General features: G+C 40.8%; 1 protein-coding gene across 1 annotated transcript in view; it reads right to left on the bottom strand.

Annotated features, from left to right (window-relative positions):
- Positions 1-12736, bottom strand: part of RPS6KC1 (ribosomal protein S6 kinase C1) — a 297897-nt gene that overhangs the window by 44283 nt on the left and 240878 nt on the right. The window lies entirely within an intron of this gene.

The raw sequence follows: 12736 nt of genomic DNA on the forward strand, positions 1-12736 counted from the left end.
AGATTTCAGCATTAAGAACCAATGATAAGTATAGCACTAGGTGTGAACAGAGAATATACAGGCGCTCTTGCAAAAAAATAAAATAAAATAAAATAAAATAAAAAAATCATAATACATTTTGCTGAAGAGCTGTAAAAGGGAGAGAAACTCGTAATGAACATACTGCATGTTGCAAATGCCACCCTATTCGTTGCATTTGAGACACTAACATCTCTTTTGGCGAAAGGTAGCAGTATGCGTGCCATGATTGACAGGTGTGGAGAATTGTGCAGTTATAAAAAAAAGAAAAAAAAAAAAAGGAATGTATCTAATAATGTTAACCGTTGGGAGTCTCCCTAGCATGTTAAAAGTAAAGTACAACTAAAAGTAAGTTTCAGTACAAGGAGGATGTCTCCACGTGTGTAAACTTGGCTGATCTTTTTGTGTTGCTTAAACATCTACTCCACTCAACACTTGCAGAACTCCAGCTAAATACATAGATGATATACATAAATGTGAACTGTTTTATCTGCTAAGGGACTTGCACTCTTTTGCTTCGCATACACTTATGATGCACAGCCAGCCAAGTGACACCAGTGTTTCCCATTTCAGCTGTATTGCTTTGTGGGTCATTTGCATGGCACTTGGAGACTGAGTCCTCATCATTATACAACTGGTTCACTGCACAATTTGCAGGTGGGTGACACAAGAAGCTGCAAGGCTAAAATGGGAAACAGAAGCATTACTGCTTAGCTACACATTGTGGCAAATCTGTGAGGCATTTTGAAAATGCAGACAGAATCGTGTGTTTCTGCCTGCATTTTAAAAACATGCTTAAAACGCGGCAAAATGTACAAAGCACTTGCAGTGCCATTATTTCTTAATGGCTCCCCAAATGCGGATAGCAGTCCCATGTTTTGTTGCGCGTTTTCCACAAGAATAACGCAGAAAAACATGGAATGCAAAACAGGCTTGGCCCAGTGCCAAAAAAGGTAATTGAGATTCAGGTGAACGGGCTTTCCTATACTGTTGGGTGGCAGTTGCATCACTTAAAGTAGAAGTTCAGGCCAAAGCTAACTAACGCTAAACCTGCTCTCTGCCACATTCCAACCCTAATCTATCTAACCCTGTAAAGCAAACATCACTGTACTTGCTTATTTTGCAGCCGATCTGGTCCAGTCCCAGCATCAGCTGTCAGCAACGGCTTCAGTGTTGAGGCAGGTGCAGGAGAGGCAGCCGACAACAGAAGCACCGTAATAACTCTATGGGTGATGTCCCTTCCCAGGCATTTCACAGCCCTTGATGGCCCACTCCTGCACAGACCTTCCGCCGCTGGAGACAAGATCGGGTCGGCTGCTGAAAAAGGAAGTACAGCGATTTTTGATTTACAGGGTTAGATAGTTTAGGGATAGAATGTGGCAGAGCGCAGGATAAGTGTTAGTTAGGTTTTGCCTGGATTTATACTTTAAAGCGGTGTTCCAGCCTCACCCCCTCCAAAAATTAAAAGTCAGCAGCTACACATACTGTAGCTGCTTGACTTTTATTACTAGGACACTTACCTGTCCTGGAGTCCAGCGATGTCGGCACTGCAGCCGATGTTTCAATCAGCTGTCGGGTGCTGCTGCTGCCATTGCCAGTGAGGGAACCCGGCAGTGAAGTCTTGCGGCTTCACGGGCGGGTCCCTAATGCGCATGCGCGAAACGTGCTGCGCATTTGGATTGGCTCAGCGGCGGGGGGGAAGGAGGAGGGGACCAAACTTCCGAGGAACGGCGCCTTGGCGCCGTCTCCCGGCTGTGGGGAAGGGTACCTGTCAAAAACAGGTAACCGTTCCCCCCCTCCCCCCTGAAAGGTGCAAATGTGGCATTGGAGGGGGGGGAGGAAGCAAATGAGCGGAAGTTTCACTTTTGGGTGGAACTCAGCTTTAAGTGTGAATAGTGTCTAATAATCACAAAATTGACTGAACAGCATTAAAAAATAATGACAGGTAAAACAGTTACCATATATCTATACTGAACAAAATTATAAAACGCAACACTTGTTTTTGCCCCCATTTTTCATGAGCTGAACTCAAAGATCTAAGAAAACCGGGATTCATCTGTGAAGAGAACACCTCTCCAAAGTGCCAGACGCCATCGAATGTGAGCATTTTCCCACTCAAGTCGGTTACGATGATGAACTACAGTCAGGTCCACACCCCGATGAGGGCGATGAGCATGCAGATCAGCTTCCCTGAGACGGTTTCTGACAGTTTGTGCAGAAATTCTTTGCTTATGCAAACCGATTGCTGCAGCAGCTGTCTGAGTGGCTGGTCCCAGACGATCTTGGAGGTGAAGATGCTGGTCGTGGAGGTCCTGGGCTGGTGTTGTCACACGTGGTCTGCGGTTGGGAGGCCGGCTGGATGTACTGCCAAATTCTCTGTAACCCCTTTGAAGACGGCTTATGGTAGAGAAATGAACATTCAATTCACAGGCAATGGCTCTGGTGGAGATTCCTGCAGTCAGCATGCCAATTGCACGCTCCCTCAAAACATGCAACATCGGTGGCATTGTACTGTGGGATAAAACTGCACATTTTAGAGTGACCTTTATTGTGGCCAGCCTAAGGCATCCCTGTGCAATAATCATGCAGTCTAATCAGCATCTTGATATGCCACACCTGTGAGGTGGATGGATTATCTCGGCAAAGGAGAAGTGCTCACTAACACGGATTTACACAGATTTTTGAAAAATATTTGAGAGAAATAGGCCTTTTGTGTACAAAGAAAAAGTCTTAGATCTTTGAGTTCAGCTCATGAAAAATGGGGACAAAAACAAAAGTGTTGCGTTTATAATTTTATATGTTCTGTACCCATTTACCTGCATTTGAGCTGTAATATTATTGGCTCTGCAAATAGTAGACTCTCCGGGTACTGTATATTTGGTGTCTTACCCCACTAATTGCCATTTACTGAAAAAAAGCTTACCAGCAATTACAGAAAGTACAGTTTAACTTGACGTGACATGTGACTATCAGGAGTCCCCAAGTTCAAGTCTCAGCAGCAAACCCCTTCCCACTGCAGTAGGCAGAGTGGCGAGTTTCCACCAGTTGTTACAGTGACTTTTCCCACTTGGACTCCTTCATATTTTCACCAGGTGGTGACTGATTTCTCATGCTCCATATTGTTTTAGCAAGACGTGTGATCACAAGGAGAATACAGGGACACTGTGCATCAGCAAAGCTGTCTATAGTCTTACTGTGAAAAAGGGAACTGTAGGGTTACAACACTGCAGCATGGGAGGCATTGGGTGAGCATTACAACCACACTACGGGAAGACCCACATAAACCCTACACCTGCAGTTGATCCAGACCAAGGAAAAGAAACCCCCTCCCCGATAACGTGTATTTTCCTTTGCAACTTTTGTTATAATCTTTGTGTTTCACTGCTCCTCATGCTCAGGGGAGTTACATACTCTCTACCCACAATCCAATGTCAGATAGGATACTTGGCACTGAGGGGTAACAATCAGCACTTTTCACCATTAGAAGCACTTTTCTTTAGATAGGTCATTAATATTTTTTAATGTGTTCCCTTTCCTTTTTCAGGCTTTTTTTCCCATTATTTTCACCTGGTGACCCTACCAGTAACACACTTCCTGTCCTAGGGTGACCACAGCCATGTACTGTGCTGTAGATATGTAGGACAACATTGTCAATAACCATCCATGGTATGGTTATGAGTAAACGATCATGGTATCGTGAAACGCGTCAACCTATGTACCTGTCCTGTTGTGTCAGTCATGTATGGTATTCGTGGTGATGAATAAAACTTCTACGCTTTCATTTACATTGAAGTGCGGTCACTATCTTTTGCTTGGAACATTGTCAATCCACACAAAACAGGATATATGTTAGGACTACATAACACCTCCTCCTCTCCTTGTCACCATAACATTGGTGAGGATGTGTTCTGTAGTTCACAAAAGTGTACTACTTAATGCCTAAATGCAGTAAAAAAAAAAAAATCAGCACAAGAGACATAACCTACAGTAAATAGGATGTGTCCCTTATGCTGATGACTCTTTTGTTAGCTTTCCTTTTCAGGTTTTTTTCCACCTGGTGACCCTACCTGTAATACAGTTCCAATCCTAGGGTGACCATAATCACTTATGTACAGTAAATATGTAGTAACAGTATTGTCAATCCACAACAAGCAGTATGTTAGGAATACAGAACACATTGCCCTCTCCTCGTCGTCTTAACATAGGCAAGGATGTGTTCTATAGTTGACAAAAATGTATGGTTTAAATCCGAAGTGCTGGAAAAAAAAAAGAAGGAAACACAAAAATCAGCACAGTGGACATAATATATAGTAAGCAGGATGTGTCCCTTGTGTTGATGCCTCTTCTATTAGGGGAAATCCTCCTCCATCTCTAATCTCAATCATCCGTCTATCCTCCATTCATAGAAGCTGTAGTACCAGCTTCTATAAATGGAGGAGTTTGGTGTAAAGGGCAGGCATAGTCATGAGCTCCTGATGAGTGCCTGGGACAGCTCCCACAGTTCTGTTGACCGTCACTGCAATCTTTTGCAGCAGCAGGGGTCAAGGAAAAACTGTGGGGGCATTGACAGAAGGATTTCACCAAACGGAACAGGTATTCGCACAAAGAGCTGTCTGAGATTTGAATCCCCTGTGTTGAGTTTTGTGTTTTTTATTTTGACTGCACTTAGGCTTTCAGATAACATTACACGGGGACTTGTGAGCTCATTGGGTTTTTAGCATAAGCAACTATTTTATGTATAAATTTATTTTATCTATTGAACAGATATAACAAAATGCTATAATGCAACATATAAAAGGTATATTTAACAGAGCAAAAGGGAGCAAAGAGAGGTTCATTGTTAGGGTTTACACACATATCCAACCGCACCTTTAGCGTTATGCACAATTCTACTTCCTCCTCTCCTCTTCCCTTCTCTGTCGGGGTCCCCCAAGGCTCTGTTCTTGGATTCCTCCTATTTTCAATCTACACCTCATCTCTGGGTCAGCTGATAGCCTCCCACGGCTTCCAATACCATCTCTACGCTGACGATACCCAAATCTATCTATCCACCCCTCAGCTCTCTCCCTCAGTCTCCTCACGTATCACTAATTTACTATCAGATATATCAGTCTGGATGTCTCACTACTTCCTCAAACTCAATCCATCCAAAACCGAGCTTATAATTTTTCCTCCACCACGTGCCCCTTCCCCTGATCCCTCTGTCAATATCAATGGCATTACTATCAGCCCATCCCCGCATGCCAAGGTCTTAGGTGTTGTCCTGGACTCTGAACTCCCCTTCAAACCCCACATCCAATCGCTGTCCAAATCTTGCCGCCTCAGCCTCCGCAACATCTCCAAAATACGCCCCTTTCTAACCAAAGACAACAACAAAGCTCTTAGTTCACTCCCTGGTCATCTCGCGCCTTGACTACTGCAATTCCGTTCTCGTTGGTTTACCTCTACACAGGCTATCCCCCCTTCAATCCATCATGAATGCTGCCGCCAGACTCATCCACCTCACCAATCGTTCAGTGTCCGCTGTTCCTCTCACCCAACAAATTAAATTCAAAATACTTACAACATCTTACAAAGCAATCCACAGCTTAGCCCCCAGCTACATCACTAGCCTAGTCTCAAAATACCAACCTAATCGCTCTCTTCGTTCCTCTCAAAACCTCCTGCTCTCTAGCTCCCTCGTCACCTCCTCCCATGCCCGCCTCCAGGACTTTTCCAGAGCCTCTCCAATCCTATGGAACTCCTTACCCTTATATGTCCGATTATCTCCTACTCTATTAGCTTTTAGGCGATTTCTGAAAACCCTCCTTTTCAGAGAAGCCTATCCTACCCACACCTAATAAATATACCTCCATTTTCTCCATCAGCCCATCCCACACGGTTATTGCCTTTTGTTTCACTTGACCCTCCCTTCTAGATTATAAGCTCTAACAAGCAGGGCCCTCTAGTTCCTCCTGTTTTTAATTGTATTGTAACTGTATTGTCTTCCCTCACATTGTAAAGCGATGCGCAAACTGTTGGCGCTATATAAATCCTGTATAATAATAATAATACTAATCACATTCCCTGCTATTCAGATGACCACAAGAGGGAGCATTTACAAATCTGTATATAACACAACTAACAAAATATAGAACAAGCAGCAAAACTATGTAGAAAATTAATTTCAGCTGCATTCTATAAAAATAATGCAAATGTTCACTTCCTGAAAAGACATTACAGTCTTACCTCTAAATAAGCATAGACATATCATGATTAGCAATTCATTAACAAATGTAGTATGGAAATCCTATGGGGCTCCATTTAGAATCCTATAACATTGTTGTTACTGCCTGGCTAAACTGATTTCTGCACCCATCACAAAATAAACTTGTTTTTACATTTACAAAGAGATTTCTTTTTTTCTCCACGTGTGATAAAAATTCCTAACCTGGCTAAAATTAGTAAAAATAAAATGCAAAAACACATGCCTCCTTTTTACTCTTCAATTAACGTTAAAAGTGCGCACTATTACTGGATAAGAACAGCGATTGGGGGGGGGGGGAGAATCATCAATGAACTGGAACATCGAACAGTATCTTTAAACTGGCGTTATTTGCATGTGGCCATAATCACAGTTTGGCATTAATTACGCACAAAGCAGGGCTACTTCTGCCAAGCTGCAATCAATTCCAAATACAACACCGGCCAATGCCAGGAATCTTATTGGTGCTATATTTGAATAGATAGATTTTGTAATAGATACAGGACAGAGGAAAAAAAAAAAAAAAGCTTTAGCATGACAATTTTTTTGTTTGGATAGTCAGTATAACATGGAAAACTTTTTTCATTTTACTGTAATCTTGTTTAAAAAATGCCACTACATCACTGGCACAAGTAAATGATCATTCCCGCTTATGAATCCCCAGAAACCCCAAATATGAATATGGATTTAGCCTGTAAAATTGCAGCCTATTGCCGGCAATGGCACCGTCCCAATTGGTGCAATGCTAACTTTGCGGCGCAGCACCAATTTCCAAAAGTAGTTCCTGGCACCGTCCCAATTGGTGCAATGCTAACTTTGCGGCGCAGCACCGATTTCCAAAAGTAGTTCCTGCTTTACTATTGGTGACTCCGCACAGACTTTCAAATCACTCCCGAAGTCAGACTGAAATGCGGCTTTAAATTCGTGCGAGTTCAGATGAAGTCGCACGATTTCAAAGCAGCATTCAATGTGAACGAAGGCTTAATCAATACTATAAGAATATGGTGAGTTTATAGGGACTTTTGAAACCGCGTCGCTAAATAGTAATATTCAACTAGAAAGTTTAATTCCCATGTACATGGCCTTGTCTTCATCATTTTGTCATATTATATACACCAGGGTTCTCCAAACTATGGCCCTCCAGTTGTTCAGGAACTACAATTCCCATCATCCCTAGTCATGTCTGTGAATGTCAGAGTTTTATATTGCTTCATGGGACATGTAGTTCCGCAACAGCTGGAGGGCCATAGTTTGGAGATCCCTGATATACACTATGTTTTGTTGAGCTGTTTTTGCAGGCCTATTGCTGATGTTTACTGTCTGTTATCAGCGGACTTATGTTATTGTATTTTGCTCTACCCTTACTTTGGTTTGTATAATGCAACCTTTGGTTAAATAAAGGAATTACAAAAAACAAACTTTGATAAATTACAACTGCTGATGCATCTCAATAAAAACAAAATAAAAAAAAATATTGCTATGAGATCTTATATTTATATTTTATGATTATATGTGCATTTAACATATTATATGCACATTATCTGTAAAAGCCTCCATTGTGTAGACATCCAAAAGTCCTGGGTGCCACCATCTTGGATGTGATCTCAACAGCCCTAGCAGACTCGATGTCACTCAAGTGACGCTCTATAAAATTTCCCTTTGCTTATCCCTCGAAAACTACAAAAAAAGATTATGTATGGAGAGAATGGGACGAACAGAAGAGCTGGGCCAGAAAGAAAATGATGAAACAAACATTTTAAAGAACAGAAAAAGGTGGAAACCTGCTATCTTGTAAGTTATGTTAAAATTATTGCAATGTACATAGATCACAAAGAGCTGAATGTTTTTTTTCTCAACAAAAGTAGAGTTAGCATCAACAAATGACCTACTCTGGCTGGATCTGGAACATGTGCTGGTGGTGGAGCACGATAGGTTGGAAAGGTATATTGTGACCTGATCCGCCTGGACCATGTTCTGTAACTCACACGAATTTTGAGCCATGCTTCCCCATTGAGTTAGGCATCCCAGGTTGGGGGATATGCTGGGGCAAGGTGGAGAGCATTCCCCCCCCCCGCCCCAAATCTACCCTTCATCCTTCCTTACCTCCCTTTCCTTTGTTTTTTTATGTTCTTTCTTTTATCTTCCTCTATCTTGCCCTTTACTGTATGAGACCTGAATCTCCACCACTATGTGCTTGGAATTCTTACGGCTCACAGTGGTTGTCTATTGGCGCTACTTATCGTATCGAATGTGTTCTGTTGCAAGTTATTAGAATGCTCCAATGCACTGTAATCCTATGACTTTATACCTGCTCGAATGTTGCTGCATGGTGTTTTTTTGTCTATGTTCCTTGAAATCTATAAAACGAATAAAATGAAATTGAACTTAAAGTACAGTTAGCATTTTTATTACAGTCTAATTTGCTGTTAGGGAGATTTCCCTTTCCCTGCCTGACCTGGGGACAACCTTTGTTAGCAGACCGAAGAGAAGGAATCTTTCCAACATAGACTCCCACAATAGTAAAACCTCACAGGAGTGCTAATCCTTCCACTCCATCCAACACAAAAATAAACGTTTTGGATCTAGAAAATCCATTAAAGCTGGAACATACTTAATTTTTAGATAAAATATAGTTTGACCATAAAGTCTAACTTTACAATCACTTTAAGATAAACACACTCACATAATATTGATTCTCCAATTGTATCTTCAAAATAAAATAAATCCTTCTTGACCTTCAGTTGTGACCTAATTGCTTAGCGATTATTGCTTCTAGTAATGAAGCCAACCCAAGTCTGACCAACCTCTGCTTCCACTTGCCTTGTCAGTGAACATCTGGAGCTTCATACGGAGGACCTGGGGGCAGCCAAGTACCAGAAAATCTGGCTGCCTTATGGAAACATGGCTGCTATAGCTAAGGACCAGTAGAGGCACCAGTCGTTCATAAAGAGACTTGTGAGGACAGATGTTAAAGCTTTAATATGGACAATCTGCAATATCATGTAAAGAGAAAGCCAGTTATAAAGCATCAAAAGAAACGGCAATATGGATATCAGGATTTCAGGGGAACTAAATAAATTCTACAATTTTGTTAATGTTTTTTCTTTTCAGTCAGTGTAAGGGCGATATTATTCAGGAGATATTGTCCTCATGGTAACATTTAAAAGGTGCACTTGTTTAGTGTATGAGTGCATGGCGGTATTCTGCTCTTAATATTTTTGACCAAAAATGCATAAGGAACTGGAAAAAGACTGAGCAGACTACTGTACTGAGAAAGACTCCTACATCACAAACGTGAAGTGATTGGTTTTGCCACAGAATTACTACTGTCAAAATTTGCTAAGCAGAAATTCTCAAGTTCGCTCACAGAGCTGCATAGGATAAAATTTGCTTGGAAAATAATTCTTTTTTTATGTATTTCGTTTATCCACAACATGTAGAGTTTTTTTTTATTTTTTTTTTAAACGTTTTTTTCATGTTTTTGATCGTAATTTGTATACTACCATGTTACTTTTTTATTTTAATTTTTGTTTCTCTCTGTGAAAAATAATGAGGTTGCCTCAAGACCCATACAGCGCCTGATAGTATTCATCTTTATAGCAGCAAGAATCACCATAGCTAGATCATAAAAAACCCCCACAATACCATTTGACCTTCTAGGCCAAAATATCCTGGATCATGATCAATGAACACCTTATGGCCAATTTTCAGGATAAGATGTCCACATTTAAAAAAACATGGCACCCCTGGATTAAATATCTGACAGGTGCTACCTCTTAAGTGTACTTGGAAGCCTGTTGGGCTGATGGGAGTGCTCGTTATCTTTTATCGCTCCTTTCTTTCTTTTTCTCACTTTTCATGCTTTCTCTTTTTTCTTGGCCCTTTAGTTTATACGGTGGAGCCATGAGGTCGCTACTCGCTAGCCAGCCACCTTGGGGTGTTCCCCTTTTCCAGGGGACAGAATATTGGTTCAGTAAATATTGTTGTATTACTGAATAAAGAGATTGTGGAGTTCTCTGGCCCCCATGTGGAGAACCCCCCAGCTTGCTGATTCTCATGTGCAATATGTCCTGCTGAACTCAAGGACAACACTTACAGTTATACTGTTTTTTGTAAGAAAGCACTTTTGTAAGATGGTGATCAGCCAATACGGTTTTGTAACTTGGTGCTCTTCTCGTTCTGTTTTTATTTTTTGTAATGTTTAACCTTTAATAAAAAAAAAAAAAAAAAAAGATTGTAAACAAAAATCATGAGGCTGAGGGGCCATTTTCAAAAAAGTCCAGTGTCAACAGTTATTTGAAAGCAGCTTCTGTAACCTTCAGGAGCTATTTAAAAACCTCTGTACTCTAAGAACTACCTTAAATTTGTCTTTACCACTGACTCCCATACATTTTGCCAAAATGGTGACACGTCAGAGAAATCAGTAACAAACAAAATGGCCCCTGCCCCCACCTTTAACTGGCCTTCAAAGCAAGGAGCACATGAAAAGGCAACGCATGCAAGACAAAACCATAGAAATTCCCAGCTCAACTCACCAACCAGTCTACTTACCAACCAAATTAACCTGTCTAACAATATGCATTAAAAACAGGGGTTTAATTCCACATCTTGACTGCAGCAAGGTTGACTATTTTGAGTCAATGGAAGACAGATATGGCCCCAGCAATTGCGGAGGTTGTGTCTCGGGTGCATGTACAATGCTCTCATGAATATGCATATGCATTAGTACATGGGAAAAAACGCTCCTTTCAATACACTTGGGATCCTTGGATCACGAAGTACCAATTGTCAATAATACGCTGATAGGTTCAACCTGCTTATACTAGGGGTAACATAGTTGCTTAGCTATTGGCAAATTAAGATTTATGGTCGTTCTTTACTATTTTATAAAGTTTGGTTTTTGTTATTGATATATTATCTGTGGTAGTGGAGGTGGTTCGTCCATGCCTCCATGGTGTATATCATAAGCTTAAATCTTCAGTCAAGCTCTATAAGATATAATATTGTGAAAGCATGGCCTTTTTTCTTTCTTTTTAGCCTGATGAGTATACCAGGTCTGGTATAATAATTATTTTCTTTCAGATAATTGGCATTCATTAGCAATACATTCCATTTCATCTGTAAGCTGTTGTATTAACATGTCTGTGGAATTTCTTTATTGTATCTGCCTTTATTCAATAAAAAAATTAAAGTTATAAAAAAAAAAAAAAAATACAGGGGTTTAGTTAGCACACATTTGCAAACGCATTTGTAAGCTGCAAGGCAATTTCACGGCACCCTGTATTACCTGCAGTCCTAACTTCATTTGAATGCATGCGCTTCCAATGTGGGTACTCCTATAATATTACAGGATTTAGGACTGCAGGTATTACAGGGTGCCGTGAAGTGGCCTTGCACCCCTGTTTTTAATGCATACTGTTAGACAGGGTAATTCGGATGGTAGACAGACTGGTTGGTGAGTTGAGCTGGGAATTTCTCTGGTTTTGTCTTCAGAGAAATCAACCTATTTTCGCTAGGCCATATTTCAAAGATGTACTGGTAGATGAATTGTCTGCTGACTAAACTGGACTTAGTATGTGTGTATGCTAACCCCAAGCCTGTGCAATTTTGAATAGTAGAGGAAAAACCTGTCGACCTTGTAGAAGAATTTGTCAAGAAATATCTATGGAAGAGTTTCGCAAGCGATTCAGACAATGTGCCCAGAGAGCTGGCCCATAGAATCGCCAGATACAGCTGAACAGATGATATACAGATACTATACAAACAATGTGCCATGTGTCATTTAAACACTGCAATCATTTCAGATTTACATGCAAAAATATTCATCATTGCTTTGTAAATTAAAGGGACACGTTAAAGGCAAACCTGAATACATTGAATTTAAACAGATGTGAAGAAAGGGATGAGGAAGGAGGGGGGTGGGGGGTTTAAGGACCTACTTGCTTTTTGCTCTAATTTGCAGCTTGCCACTCATCTTGTGAACCTGGGTGGCCTACTACCCTAATCCCTATGGTTTCCATAATTGTTATGTTTTAATGGCTCGGAATGTGAGCAGCCTGTGAAAAGACAAGGTACTATGTTCCATGGCTGCCCTCCTCTACAAGAATACTGCAATTTCTACATGCATATGTCAGGAATCCTTCAAACAGTTTGATGTTGCATAAGACTGATGGCACATGATTTCAGTGTCAATAGAGCAAGTGTTCCTTTTACAGGGCTAATTTTTTTTTTTTTTTTTTTTTAAGGTACAGTGGGGAAATCTAGAAACCTTATCTGTTTTTTTGCTCTCTAAGGCCCCACCATAAAGACTTTCCTTTACATCCTGCATTGGTAACCAAGAAAAGACTGCAACCTCCATCAACTTTATATTGCTATGTCCCCATTGGGGATTTTTCTTCACTTTCTGCCAGGGTGACAATGTTGTAAGTGAAGACAAGCACTGTGTATCAAAAAGGGTCTTTGTTTTTTTTTTTT

Source organism: Pelophylax lessonae (assembly GCF_965119305.1).
Source record: "Pelophylax lessonae genome assembly, chromosome: 3".
Classification (NCBI taxonomy): domain Eukaryota; kingdom Metazoa; phylum Chordata; class Amphibia; order Anura; family Ranidae; genus Pelophylax; species Pelophylax lessonae.